This window comes from Eutrigla gurnardus, assembly GCF_963514095.1.
Source record: "Eutrigla gurnardus genome assembly, chromosome: 8".
NCBI classification, from domain to species: Eukaryota; Metazoa; Chordata; class Actinopteri; order Perciformes; family Triglidae; genus Eutrigla; species Eutrigla gurnardus.
In genome coordinates, this window is record NC_139922.1 from 30,571,068 (window position 1) to 30,586,702 (window position 15,635).

Here is a 15,635-nt window from a genome sequence, read left to right on the forward strand (position 1 = left end):
TATGGCCGTAAGCCGAAGAAGGATGCGGAGAAAAGCCCTTTATAGATGTCGATCGTCACCACCATTAACGCCTGGGTGCACTTATACCCAGGAAACTTGATCTTTTCTCACATGTGAAAAGTACAGTGCTGAAGAACATAACTTTTCAGAATATATGTTCATCCGATGTCGCTGTGGGGGAACAGCAGCACCTTCTGCTGTTTGTCGAGATAAAAAAGCTTACAGCACCTGGTATTCCCAGGCGGTCTCCCATCCAAGTACTGACCAGGCCCGACCCTGCTTAGCTTCCGAGATCAGACGAGATCGGGCGTGTGGAGGGCGGTATGGCCGTAAGCCGAAGAAGGATGCGGAGAAAAGCCCTTTATAGATGTCGATCGTCACCACCATTAACGCCTGGGTGCACTTATACCCAGGAAACTTGATCTTTTCTCACATGTGAAAAGTACAGTGCTGAAGAACATAACTTTTCAGAATATATGTTCATCCGATGTCGCTGTGGGGGAACAGCAGCACCTTCTGCTGTTTGTCGAGATAAAAAAGCTTACAGCACCTGGTATTCCCAGGCGGTCTCCCATCCAAGTACTGACCAGGCCCGACCCTGCTTAGCTTCCGAGATCAGACGAGATCGGGCGTGTGGAGGGCGGTATGGCCGTAAGCCGAAGAAGGATGCGGAGAAAAGCCCTTTATAGATGTCGATCGTCACCACCATTAACGCCTGGGTGCACTTATACCCAGGAAACTTGATCTTTTCTCACATGTGAAAAGTACAGTGCTGAAGAACATAAATTTTCAGAATATATGTTCATCCGATGTCGCTGTGGGGGAACAGCAGCACCTTCTGCTGTTTGTCGAGATAAAAAAGCTTACAGCACCTGGTATTCCCAGGCGGTCTCCCATCCAAGTACTGACCAGGCCCGACCCTGCTTAGCTTCCGAGATCAGACGAGATCGGGCGTGTGGAGGGCGGTATGGCCGTAAGCCGAAGAAGGATGCGGAGAAAAGCCCTTTATAGATGTCGATCGTCACCACCATTAACGCCTGGGTGCACTTATACCCAGGAAACTTGATCTTTTCTCACATGTGAAAAGTACAGTGCTGAAGAACATAACTTTTCAGAATATATGTTCATCCGATGTCGCTGTGGGGGAACAGCAGCGCCTTCTGCTGTTTGTCGAGATAAAAAAGCTTACAGCACCTGGTGTTCCCAGGCGGTCTCCCATCCAAGTACTGACCAGGCCCGACCCTGCTTAGCTTCCGAGATCAGACGAGATCGGGCGTGTGGAGGGCGGTATGGCCGTAAGCCGAAGAAGGATGCGGAGAAAAGCCCTTTATAGATGTCGATCGTCACCACCATTAACGCCTGGGTGCACTTATACCCAGGAAACTTGATCTTTTCTCACATGTGAAAAGTACAGTGCTGAAGAACATAACTTTTCAGAATATATGTTCATCCGATGTCGCTGTGGGGGAACAGCAGCGCCTTCTGCTGTTTGTCGAGATAAAATAGCTTACAGCACCTGGTATTCCCAGGCGGTCTCCCATCCAAGTACTGACCAGGCCCGACCCTGCTTAGCTTCCGAGATCAGACGAGATCGGGCGTGTGGAGGGCGGTATGGCCGTAAGCCGAAGAAGGATGCGGAGAAAAGCCCTTTATAGATGTCGATCGTCACCACCATTAACGCCTGGGTGCACTTATACCCAGGAAACTTGATCTTTTCTCACATGTGAAAAGTACAGTGCTGAAGAACATAACTTTTCAGAATATATGTTCATCCGATGTCGCTGTGGGGGAACAGCAGCGCCTTCTGCTGTTTGTCGAGATAAAATAGCTTACAGCACCTGGTATTCCCAGGCGGTCTCCCATCCAAGTACTGACCAGGCCCGACCCTGCTTAGCTTCCGAGATCAGACGAGATCGGGCGTGTGGAGGGCGGTATGGCCGTAAGCCGAAGAAGGATGCGGAGAAAAGCCCTTTATAGATGTCGATCGTCACCACCATTAACGCCTCGGTGCACTTATACCCAGGAAACTTGATCTTTTCTCACATGTGAAAAGTACAGTGCTGAAGAACATAACTTTTCAGAATATATGTTCATCCGATGTCGCTGTGGGGGAACAGCAGCGCCTTCTGCTGTTTGTCGAGATAAAAAAGCTTACAGCACCTGGTATTCCCAGGCGGTCTCCCATCCAAGTACTGACCAGGCCCGACCCTGCTTAGCTTCCGAGATCAGACGAGATCGGGCGTGTGGAGGGCGGTATGGCCGTAAGCCGAAGAAGGATGCGGAGAAAAGCCCTTTATAGATGTCGATCGTCACCACCATTAACGCCTGGGTGCACTTATACCCAGGAAACTTGATCTTTTCTCACATTTGAAAAGTACAGTGCTGAAGAACATAACTTTTCAGAATATATGTTCATCCGATGTCGCTGTGGGGGAACAGCAGCGCCTTCTGCTGTTTGTCGAGATAAAAAAGCTTACAGCACCTGGTATTCCCAGGCGGTCTCCCATCCAAGTACTGACCAGGCCCGACCCTGCTTAGCTTCCGAGATCAGACGAGATCGGGCGTGTGGAGGGCGGTATGGCCGTAAGCCGAAGAAGGATGCGGAGAAAAGCCCTTTATAGATGTCGATCGTCACCACCATTAACGCCTGGGTGCACTTATACCCAGGAAACTTGATCTTTTCTCACATGTGAAAAGTACAGTGCTGAAGAACATAACTTTTCAGAATATATGTTCATCCGATGTCGCTGTGGGGGAACAGCAGCGCCTTCTGCTGTTTGTCGAGATAAAAAAGCTTACAGCACCTGGTATTCCCAGGCGGTCTCCCATCCAAGTACTGACCAGGCCCGACCCTGCTTAGCTTCCGAGATCAGACGAGATCGGGCGTGTGGAGGGCGGTATGGCCGTAAGCCGAAGAAGGATGCGGAGAAAAGCCCTTTATAGATGTCGATCGTCACCACCATTAACGCCTGGGTGCACTTATACCCAGGAAACTTGATCTTTTCTCACATGTGAAAAGTACAGTGCTGAAGAACATAACTTTTCAGAATATATGTTCATCCGATGTCGCTGTGGGGGAACAGCAGCGCCTTCTGCTGTTTGTCAAGATAAAAAAGCTTACAGCACCTGGTGTTCCCAGGCGGTCTCCCATCCAAGTACTGACCAGGCCCGACCCTGCTTAGCTTCCGAGATCAGACGAGATCGGGCGTGTGGAGGGCGGTATGGCCGTAAGCCGAAGAAGGATGCGGAGAAAAGCCCTTTATAGATGTCGATCGTCACCACCATTAACGCCTGGGTGCACTTATACCCAGGAAACTTGATCTTTTCTCACATGTGAAAAGTACAGTGCTGAAGAACATAACTTTTCAGAATATATGTTCATCCGATGTCGCTGTGGGGGAACAGCAGCGCCTTCTGCTGTTTGTCGAGATAAAATAGCTTACAGCACCTGGTATTCCCAGGCGGTCTCCCATCCAAGTACTGACCAGGCCCGACCCTGCTTAGCTTCCGAGATCAGACGAGATCGGGCGTGTGGAGGGCGGTATGGCCGTAAGCCGAAGAAGGATGCGGAGAAAAGCCCTTTATAGATGTCGATCGTCACCACCATTAACGCCTGGGTGCACTTATACCCAGGAAACTTGATCTTTTCTCACATGTGAAAAGTACAGTGCTGAAGAACATAACTTTTCAGAATATATGTTCATCCGATGTCGCTGTGGGGGAACAGCAGCACCTTCTGCTGTTTGTCGAGATAAAAAAGCTTACAGCACCTGGTATTCCCAGGCGGTCTCCCATCCAAGTACTGACCAGGCCCGACCCTGCTTAGCTTCCGAGATCAGACGAGATCGGGCGTGTGGAGGGCGGTATGGCCGTAAGCCGAAGAAGGATGCGGAGAAAAGCCCTTTATAGATGTCGATCGTCACCACCATTAACGCCTGGGTGCACTTATACCCAGGAAACTTGATCTTTTCTCACATGTGAAAAGTACAGTGCTGAAGAACATAACTTTTCAGAATATATGTTCATCCGATGTCGCTGTGGGGGAACAGCAGCGCCTTCTGCTGTTTGTCGAGATAAAAAAGCTTACAGCACCTGGTATTCCCAGGCGGTCTCCCATCCAAGTACTGACCAGGCCCGACCCTGCTTAGCTTCCGAGATCAGACGAGATCGGGCGTGTGGAGGGCGGTATGGCCGTAAGCCGAAGAAGGATGCGGAGAAAAGCCCTTTATAGATGTCGATCGTCACCACCATTAACGCCTGGGTGCACTTATACCCAGGAAACTTGATCTTTTCTCACATGTGAAAAGTACAGTGCTGAAGAACATAACTTTTCAGAATATATGTTCATCCGATGTCGCTGTGGGGGAACAGCAGCGCCTTCTGCTGTTTGTCGAGATAAAAAAGCTTACAGCACCTGGTATTCCCAGGCGGTCTCCCATCCAAGTACTGACCAGGCCCGACCCTGCTTAGCTTCCGAGATCAGACGAGATCGGGCGTGTGGAGGGCGGTATGGCCGTAAGCCGAAGAAGGATGCGGAGAAAAGCCCTTTATAGATGTCGATCGTCACCACCATTAACGCCTGGGTGCACTTATACCCAGGAAACTTGATCTTTTCTCACATGTGAAAAGTACAGTGCTGAAGAACATAACTTTTCAGAATATATGTTCATCCGATGTCGCTGTGGGGGAACAGCAGCACCTTCTGCTGTTTGTCGAGATAAAAAAGCTTACAGCACCTGGTATTCCCAGGCGGTCTCCCATCCAAGTACTGACCAGGCCCGACCCTGCTTAGCTTCCGAGATCAGACGAGATCGGGCGTGTGGAGGGCGGTATGGCCGTAAGCCGAAGAAGGATGCGGAGAAAAGCCCTTTATAGATGTCGATCGTCACCACCATTAACGCCTGGGTGCACTTATACCCAGGAAACTTGATCTTTTCTCACATGTGAAAAGTACAGTGCTGAAGAACATAACTTTTCAGAATATATGTTCATCCGATGTCGCTGTGGGGGAACAGCAGCACCTTCTGCTGTTTGTCGAGATAAAAAAGCTTACAGCACCTGGTATTCCCAGGCGGTCTCCCATCCAAGTACTGACCAGGCCCGACCCTGCTTAGCTTCCGAGATCAGACGAGATCGGGCGTGTGGAGGGCGGTATGGCCGTAAGCCGAAGAAGGATGCGGAGAAAAGCCCTTTATAGATGTCGATCGTCACCACCATTAACGCCTGGGTGCACTTATACCCAGGAAACTTGATCTTTTCTCACATGTGAAAAGTACAGTGCTGAAGAACATAACTTTTCAGAATATATGTTCATCCGATGTCGCTGTGGGGGAACAGCAGCGCCTTCTGCTGTTTGTCGAGATAAAAAAGCTTACAGCACCTGGTGTTCCCAGGCGGTCTCCCATCCAAGTACTGACCAGGCCCGACCCTGCTTAGCTTCCGAGATCAGACGAGATCGGGCGTGTGGAGGGCGGTATGGCCGTAAGCCGAAGAAGGATGCGGAGAAAAGCCCTTTATAGATGTCGATCGTCACCACCATTAACGCCTGGGTGCACTTATACCCAGGAAACTTGATCTTTTCTCACATGTGAAAAGTACAGTGCTGAAGAACATAACTTTTCAGAATATATGTTCATCCGATGTCGCTGTGGGGGAACAGCAGCGCCTTCTGCTGTTTGTCGAGATAAAATAGCTTACAGCACCTGGTATTCCCAGGCGGTCTCCCATCCAAGTACTGACCAGGCCCGACCCTGCTTAGCTTCCGAGATCAGACGAGATCGGGCGTGTGGAGGGCGGTATGGCCGTAAGCCGAAGAAGGATGCGGAGAAAAGCCCTTTATAGATGTCGATCGTCACCACCATTAACGCCTGGGTGCACTTATACCCAGGAAACTTGATCTTTTCTCACATGTGAAAAGTACAGTGCTGAAGAACATAACTTTTCAGATTATATGTTCATCCGATGTCGCTGTGGGGGAACAGCAGCGCCTTCTGCTGTTTGTCGAGATAAAAAAGCTTACAGCACCTGGTATTCCCAGGCGGTCTCCCATCCAAGTACTGACCAGGCCCGACCCTGCTTAGCTTCCGAGATCAGACGAGATCGGGCGTGTGGAGGGCGGTATGGCCGTAAGCCGAAGAAGGATGCGGAGAAAAGCCCTTTATAGATGTCGATCGTCACCACCATTAACGCCTGGGTGCACTTATACCCAGGAAACTTGATCTTTTCTCACATGTGAAAAGTACAGTGCTGAAGAACATAACTTTTCAGAATATATGTTCATCCGATGTCGCTGTGGGGGAACAGCAGCGCCTTCTGCTGTTTGTCGAGATAAAAAAGCTTACAGCACCTGGTATTCCCAGGCGGTCTCCCATCCAAGTACTGACCAGGCCCGACCCTGCTTAGCTTCCGAGATCAGACGAGATCGGGCGTGTGGAGGGCGGTATGGCCGTAAGCCGAAGAAGGATGCGGAGAAAAGCCCTTTATAGATGTCGATCGTCACCACCATTAACGCCTGGGTGCACTTATACCCAGGAAACTTGATCTTTTCTCACATGTGAAAAGTACAGTGCTGAAGAACATAACTTTTCAGAATATATGTTCATCCGATGTCGCTGTGGGGGAACAGCAGCGCCTTCTGCTGTTTGTCGAGATAAAAAAGCTTACAGCACCTGGTATTCCCAGGCGGTCTCCCATCCAAGTACTGACCAGGCCCGACCCTGCTTAGCTTCCGAGATCAGACGAGATCGGGCGTGTGGAGGGCGGTATGGCCGTAAGCCGAAGAAGGATGCGGAGAAAAGCCCTTTATAGATGTCGATCGTCACCACCATTAACGCCTGGGTGCACTTATACCCAGGAAACTTGATCTTTTCTCACATGTGAAAAGTACAGTGCTGAAGAACATAACTTTTCAGAATATATGTTCATCCGATGTCGCTGTGGGGGAACAGCAGCGCCTTCTGCTGTTTGTCGAGATAAAAAAGCTTACAGCACCTGGTATTCCCAGGCGGTCTCCCATCCAAGTACTGACCAGGCCCGACCCTGCTTAGCTTCCGAGATCAGACGAGATCGGGCGTGTGGAGGGCGGTATGGCCGTAAGCCGAAGAAGGATGCGGAGAAAAGCCCTTTATAGATGTCGATCGTCACCACCATTAACGCCTGGGTGCACTTATACCCAGGAAACTTGATCTTTTCTCACATGTGAAAAGTACAGTGCTGAAGAACATAACTTTTCAGAATATATGTTCATCCGATGTCGCTGTGGGGGAACAGCAGCACCTTCTGCTGTTTGTCGAGATAAAAAAGCTTACAGCACCTGGTATTCCCAGGCGGTCTCCCATCCAAGTACTGACCAGGCCCGACCCTGCTTAGCTTCCGAGATCAGACGAGATCGGGCGTGTGGAGGGCGGTATGGCCGTAAGCCGAAGAAGGATGCGGAGAAAAGCCCTTTATAGATGTCGATCGTCACCACCATTAACGCCTGGGTGCACTTATACCCAGGAAACTTGATCTTTTCTCACATGTGAAAAGTACAGTGCTGAAGAACATAACTTTTCAGAATATATGTTCATCCGATGTCGCTGTGGGGGAACAGCAGCGCCTTCTGCTGTTTGTCGAGATAAAAAAGCTTACAGCACCTGGTGTTCCCAGGCGGTCTCCCATCCAAGTACTGACCAGGCCCGACCCTGCTTAGCTTCCGAGATCAGACGAGATCGGGCGTGTGGAGGGCGGTATGGCCGTAAGCCGAAGAAGGATGCGGAGAAAAGCCCTTTATAGATGTCGATCGTCACCACCATTAACGCCTGGGTGCACTTATACCCAGGAAACTTGATCTTTTCTCACATGTGAAAAGTACAGTGCTGAAGAACATAACTTTTCAGAATATATGTTCATCCGATGTCGCTGTGGGGGAACAGCAGCGCCTTCTGCTGTTTGTCGAGATAAAATAGCTTACAGCACCTGGTATTCCCAGGCGGTCTCCCATCCAAGTACTGACCAGGCCCGACCCTGCTTAGCTTCCGAGATCAGACGAGATCGGGCGTGTGGAGGGCGGTATGGCCGTAAGCCGAAGAAGGATGCGGAGAAAAGCCCTTTATAGATGTCGATCGTCACCACCATTAACGCCTGGGTGCACTTATACCCAGGAAACTTGATCTTTTCTCACATGTGAAAAGTACAGTGCTGAAGAACATAACTTTTCAGAATATATGTTCATCCGATGTCGCTGTGGGGGAACAGCAGCGCCTTCTGCTGTTTGTCGAGATAAAATAGCTTACAGCACCTGGTATTCCCAGGCGGTCTCCCATCCAAGTACTGACCAGGCCCGACCCTGCTTAGCTTCCGAGATCAGACGAGATCGGGCGTGTGGAGGGCGGTATGGCCGTAAGCCGAAGAAGGATGCGGAGAAAAGCCCTTTATAGATGTCGATCGTCACCACCATTAACGCCTGGGTGCACTTATACCCAGGAAACTTGATCTTTTCTCACATGTGAAAAGTACAGTGCTGAAGAACATAACTTTTCAGAATATATGTTCATCCGATGTCGCTGTGGGGGAACAGCAGCGCCTTCTGCTGTTTGTCGAGATAAAAAAGCTTACAGCACCTGGTATTCCCAGGCGGTCTCCCATCCAAGTACTGACCAGGCCCGACCCTGCTTAGCTTCCGAGATCAGACGAGATCGGGCGTGTGGAGGGCGGTATGGCCGTAAGCCGAAGAAGGATGCGGAGAAAAGCCCTTTATAGATGTCGATCGTCACCACCATTAACGCCTGGGTGCACTTATACCCAGGAAACTTGATCTTTTCTCACATGTGAAAAGTACAGTGCTGAAGAACATAACTTTTCAGAATATATGTTCATCCGATGTCGCTGTGGGGGAACAGCAGCACCTTCTGCTGTTTGTCGAGATAAAAAAGCTTACAGCACCTGGTATTCCCAGGCGGTCTCCCATCCAAGTACTGACCAGGCCCGACCCTGCTTAGCTTCCGAGATCAGACGAGATCGGGCGTGTGGAGGGCGGTATGGCCGTAAGCCGAAGAAGGATGCGGAGAAAAGCCCTTTATAGATGTCGATCGTCACCACCATTAACGCCTGGGTGCACTTATACCCAGGAAACTTGATCTTTTCTCACATGTGAAAAGTACAGTGCTGAAGAACATAACTTTTCAGAATATATGTTCATCCGATGTCGCTGTGGGGGAACAGCAGCGCCTTCTGCTGTTTGTCGAGATAAAAAAGCTTACAGCACCTGGTGTTCCCAGGCGGTCTCCCATCCAAGTACTGACCAGGCCCGACCCTGCTTAGCTTCCGAGATCAGACGAGATCGGGCGTGTGGAGGGCGGTATGGCCGTAAGCCGAAGAAGGATGCGGAGAAAAGCCCTTTATAGATGTCGATCGTCACCACCATTAACGCCTGGGTGCACTTATACCCAGGAAACTTGATCTTTTCTCACATGTGAAAAGTACAGTGCTGAAGAACATAACTTTTCAGAATATATGTTCATCCGATGTCGCTGTGGGGGAACAGCAGCGCCTTCTGCTGTTTGTCGAGATAAAATAGCTTACAGCACCTGGTATTCCCAGGCGGTCTCCCATCCAAGTACTGACCAGGCCCGACCCTGCTTAGCTTCCGAGATCAGACGAGATCGGGCGTGTGGAGGGCGGTATGGCCGTAAGCCGAAGAAGGATGCGGAGAAAAGCCCTTTATAGATGTCGATCGTCACCACCATTAACGCCTGGGTGCACTTATACCCAGGAAACTTGATCTTTTCTCACATGTGAAAAGTACAGTGCTGAAGAACATAACTTTTCAGAATATATGTTCATCCGATGTCGCTGTGGGGGAACAGCAGCGCCTTCTGCTGTTTGTCGAGATAAAATAGCTTACAGCACCTGGTATTCCCAGGCGGTCTCCCATCCAAGTACTGACCAGGCCCGACCCTGCTTAGCTTCCGAGATCAGACGAGATCGGGCGTGTGGAGGGCGGTATGGCCGTAAGCCGAAGAAGGATGCGGAGAAAAGCCCTTTATAGATGTCGATCGTCACCACCATTAACGCCTGGGTGCACTTATACCCAGGAAACTTGATCTTTTCTCACATGTGAAAAGTACAGTGCTGAAGAACATAACTTTTCAGAATATATGTTCATCCGATGTCGCTGTGGGGGAACAGCAGCGCCTTCTGCTGTTTGTCGAGATAAAAAAGCTTACAGCACCTGGTATTCCCAGGCGGTCTCCCATCCAAGTACTGACCAGGCCCGACCCTGCTTAGCTTCCGAGATCAGACGAGATCGGGCGGGTGGAGGGCGGTATGGCCGTAAGCCGAAGAAGGATGCGGAGAAAAGCCCTTTATAGATGTCGATCGTCACCACCATTAACGCCTGGGTGCACTTATACCCAGGAAACTTGATCTTTTCTCACATGTGAAAAGTACAGTGCTGAAGAACATAACTTTTCAGAATATATGTTCATCCGATGTCGCTGTGGGGGAACAGCAGCGCCTTCTGCTGTTTGTCGAGATAAAATAGCTTACAGCACCTGGTATTCCCAGGCGGTCTCCCATCCAAGTACTGACCAGGCCCGACCCTGCTTAGCTTCCGAGATCAGACGAGATCGGGCGTGTGGAGGGCGGTATGGCCGTAAGCCGAAGAAGGATGCGGAGAAAAGCCCTTTATAGATGTCGATCGTCACCACCATTAACGCCTGGGTGCACTTATACCCAGGAAACTTGATCTTTTCTCACATGTGAAAAGTACAGTGCTGAAGAACATAACTTTTCAGAATATATGTTCATCCGATGTCGCTGTGGGGGAACAGCAGCGCCTTCTGCTGTTTGTCGAGATAAAAAAGCTTACAGCACCTGGTATTCCCAGGCGGTCTCCCATCCAAGTACTGACCAGGCCCGACCCTGCTTAGCTTCCGAGATCAGACGAGATCGGGCGGGTGGAGGGCGGTATGGCCGTAAGCCGAAGAAGGATGCGGAGAAAAGCCCTTTATAGATGTCGATCGTCACCACCATTAACGCCTGGGTGCACTTATACCCAGGAAACTTGATCTTTTCTCACATGTGAAAAGTACAGTGCTGAAGAACATAACTTTTCAGAATATATGTTCATCCGATGTCGCTGTGGGGGAACAGCAGCGCCTTCTGCTGTTTGTCGAGATAAAAAAGCTTACAGCACCTGGTATTCCCAGGCGGTCTCCCATCCAAGTACTGACCAGGCCCGACCCTGCTTAGCTTCCGAGATCAGACGAGATCGGGCGGGTGGAGGGCGGTATGGCCGTAAGCCGAAGAAGGATGCGGAGAAAAGCCCTTTATAGATGTCGATCGTCACCACCATTAACGCCTGGGTGCACTTATACCCAGGAAACTTGATCTTTTCTCACATGTGAAAAGTACAGTGCTGAAGAACATAACTTTTCAGAATATATGTTCATCCGATGTCGCTGTGGGGGAACAGCAGCGCCTTCTGCTGTTTGTCGAGATAAAAAAGCTTACAGCACCTGGTATTCCCAGGCGGTCTCCCATCCAAGTACTGACCAGGCCCGACCCTGCTTAGCTTCCGAGATCAGACGAGATCGGGCGTGTGGAGGGCGGTATGGCCGTAAGCCGAAGAAGGATGCGGAGAAAAGCCCTTTATAGATGTCGATCGTCACCACCATTAACGCCTGGGTGCACTTATACCCAGGAAACTTGATCTTTTCTCACATGTGAAAAGTACAGTGCTGAAGAACATAACTTTTCAGAATATATGTTCATCCGATGTCGCTGTGGGGGAACAGCAGCGCCTTCTGCTGTTTGTCGAGATAAAATAGCTTACAGCACCTGGTATTCCCAGGCGGTCTCCCATCCAAGTACTGACCAGGCCCGACCCTGCTTAGCTTCCGAGATCAGACGAGATCGGGCGTGTGGAGGGCGGTATGGCCGTAAGCCGAAGAAGGATGCGGAGAAAAGCCCTTTATAGATGTCGATCGTCACCACCATTAACGCCTGGGTGCACTTATACCCAGGAAACTTGATCTTTTCTCACATGTGAAAAGTACAGTGCTGAAGAACATAACTTTTCAGATTATATGTTCATCCGATGTCGCTGTGGGGGAACAGCAGCGCCTTCTGCTGTTTGTCGAGATAAAAAAGCTTACAGCACCTGGTATTCCCAGGCGGTCTCCGATCCAAGTACTGACCAGGCCCGACCCTGCTTAGCTTCCGAGATCAGACGAGATCGGGTGTGTGGAGGGCGGTATGGCCGTAAGCCGAAGAAGGATGCGGAGAAAAGCCCTTTATAGATGTCGATCGTCACCACCATTAACGCCTGGGTGCACTTATACCCAGGAAACTTGATCTTTTCTCACATGTGAAAAGTACAGTGCTGAAGAACATAACTTTTCAGAATATATGTTCATCCGATGTCGCTGTGGGGGAACAGCAGCGCCTTCTGCTGTTTGTCGAGATAAAATAGCTTACAGCACCTGGTATTCCCAGGCGGTCTCCCATCCAAGTACTGACCAGGCCCGACCCTGCTTAGCTTCCGAGATCAGACGAGATCGGGCGTGTGGAGGGCGGTATGGCCGTAAGCCGAAGAAGGATGCGGAGAAAAGCCCTTTATAGATGTCGATCGTCACCACCATTAACGCCTGGGTGCACTTATACCCAGGAAACTTGATCTTTTCTCACATGTGAAAAGTACAGTGCTGAAGAACATAACTTTTCAGAATATATGTTCATCCGATGTCGCTGTGGGGGAACAGCAGCGCCTTCTGCTGTTTGTCGAGATAAAAAAGCTTACAGCACCTGGTATTCCCAGGCGGTCTCCCATCCAAGTACTGACCAGGCCCGACCCTGCTTAGCTTCCGAGATCAGACGAGATCGGGCGGGTGGAGGGCGGTATGGCCGTAAGCCAAAGAAGGATGCGGAGAAAAGCCCTTTATAGATGTCGATCGTCACCACCATTAACGCCTGGGTGCACTTATACCCAGGAAACTTGATCTTTTCTCACATGTGAAAAGTACAGTGCTGAAGAACATAACTTTTCAGAATATATGTTCATCCGATGTCGCTGTGGGGGAACAGCAGCGCCTTCTGCTGTTTGTCGAGATAAAAAAGCTTACAGCACCTGGTATTCCCAGGCGGTCTCCCATCCAAGTACTGACCAGGCCCGACCCTGCTTAGCTTCCGAGATCAGACGAGATCGGGCGTGTGGAGGGCGGTATGGCCGTAAGCCGAAGAAGGATGCGGAGAAAAGCCCTTTATAGATGTCGATCGTCACCACCATTAACGCCTGGGTGCACTTATACCCAGGAAACTTGATCTTTTCTCACATGTGAAAAGTACAGTGCTGAAGAACATAACTTTTCAGAATATATGTTCATCCGATGTCGCTGTGGGGGAACAGCAGCGCCTTCTGCTGTTTGTCGAGATAAAATAGCTTACAGCACCTGGTATTCCCAGGCGGTCTCCCATCCAAGTACTGACCAGGCCCGACCCTGCTTAGCTTCCGAGATCAGACGAGATCGGGCGTGTGGAGGGCGGTATGGCCGTAAGCCGAAGAAGGATGCGGAGAAAAGCCCTTTATAGATGTCGATCGTCACCACCATTAACGCCTGGGTGCACTTATACCCAGGAAACTTGATCTTTTCTCACATGTGAAAAGTACAGTGCTGAAGAACATAACTTTTCAGAATATATGTTCATCCGATGTCGCTGTGGGGGAACAGCAGCGCCTTCTGCTGTTTGTCGAGATAAAATAGCTTACAGCACCTGGTATTCCCAGGCGGTCTCCCATCCAAGTACTGACCAGGCCCGACCCTGCTTAGCTTCCTAGATCAGACGAGATCGGGCGTGTGGAGGGCGGTATGGCCGTAAGCCGAAGAAGGATGCGGAGAAAAGCCCTTTATAGATGTCGATCGTAACCACCATTAACGCCTGGGTGCACTTATACCCAGGAAACTTGATCTTTTCTCACATGTGAAAAGTACAGTGCTGAAGAACATAACTTTTCAGAATATATGTTCATCCGATGTCGCTGTGGGGGAACAGCAGCGCCTTCTGCTGTTTGTCGAGATAAAAAAGCTTACAGCACCTGGTATTCCCAGGCGGTCTCCCATCCAAGTACTGACCAGGCCCGACCCTGTTTAGCTTCCGAGATCAGACGAGATCGGGCGTGTGGAGGGCGGTATGGCCGTAAGCCGAAGAAGGATGCGGAGAAAAGCCCTTTATAGATGTCGATCGTCACCACCATTAACGCCTGGGTGCACTTATACCCAGGAAACTTGATCTTTTCTCACATGTGAAAAGTACAGTGCTGAAGAACATAACTTTTCAGAATATATGTTCATCCGATGTCGCTGTGGGGGAACAGCAGAGCCTTCTGCTGTTTGTCGAGATAAAAAAGCTTACAGCACCTGGTATTCCCAGGCGGTCTCCCATCCAAGTACTGACCAGGCCCGACCCTGCTTAGCTTCCGAGATCAGACGAGATCGGGCGTGTGGAGGGCGGTATGGCCGTAAGCCGAAGAAGGATGCGGAGAAAAGCCCTTTATAGATGTCGATCGTCACCACCATTAACGCCTGGGTGCACTTATACCCAGGAAACTTGATCTTTTCTCACATGTGAAAAGTACAGTGCTGAAGAACATAACTTTTCAGAATATATGTTCATCCGATGTCGCTGTGGGGGAACAGCAGCGCCTTCTGCTGTTTGTCGAGATAAAATAGCTTACAGCACCTGGTATTCCCAGGCGGTCTCCCATCCAAGTACTGACCAGGCCCGACCCTGCTTAGCTTCCGAGATCAGACGAGATCGGGCGTGTGGAGGGCGGTATGGCCGTAAGCCGAAGAAGGATGCGGAGAAAAGCCCTTTATAGATGTCGATCGTCACCACCATTAACGCCTGGGTGCACTTATACCCAGGAAACTTGATCTTTTCTCACATGTGAAAAGTACAGTGCTGAAGAACATAACTTTTCAGAATATATGTTCATCCGATGTCGCTCTGGGGGAACAGCAGCGCCTTCTGCTGTTTGTCGAGATAAAAAAGCTTACAGCACCTGGTATTCCCAGGCGGTCTCCCATCCAAGTACTGACCAGGCCCGACCCTGCTTAGCTTCCGAGATCAGACGAGATCGGGCGTGTGGAGGGCGGTATGGCCGTAAGCCGAAGAAGGATGCGGAGAAAAGCCCTTTATAGATGTCGATCGTCACCACCATTAACGCCTGGGTGCACTTATACCCAGGAAACTTGATCTTTTCTCACATGTGAAAAGTACAGTGCTGAAGAACATAACTTTTCAGAATATATGTTCATCCGATGTCGCTGTGGGGGAACAGCAGCGCCTTCTGCTGTTTGTCGAGATAAAAAAGCTTACAGCACCTGGTATTCCCAGGCGGTCTCCCATCCAAGTACTGACCAGGCCCGACCCTGCTTAGCTTCCGAGATCAGACGAGATCGGGCGTGTGGAGGGCGGTATGGCCGTAAGCCGAAGAAGGATGCGGAGAAAAGCCCTTTATAGATGTCGATCGTCACCACCATTAACGCCTGGGTGCACTTATACCCAGGAAACTTGATCTTTTCTCACATGTGAAAAGTACAGTGCTGAAGAACATAACTTTTCAGAATATATGTTCATCCGATGTCGCTGTGGGG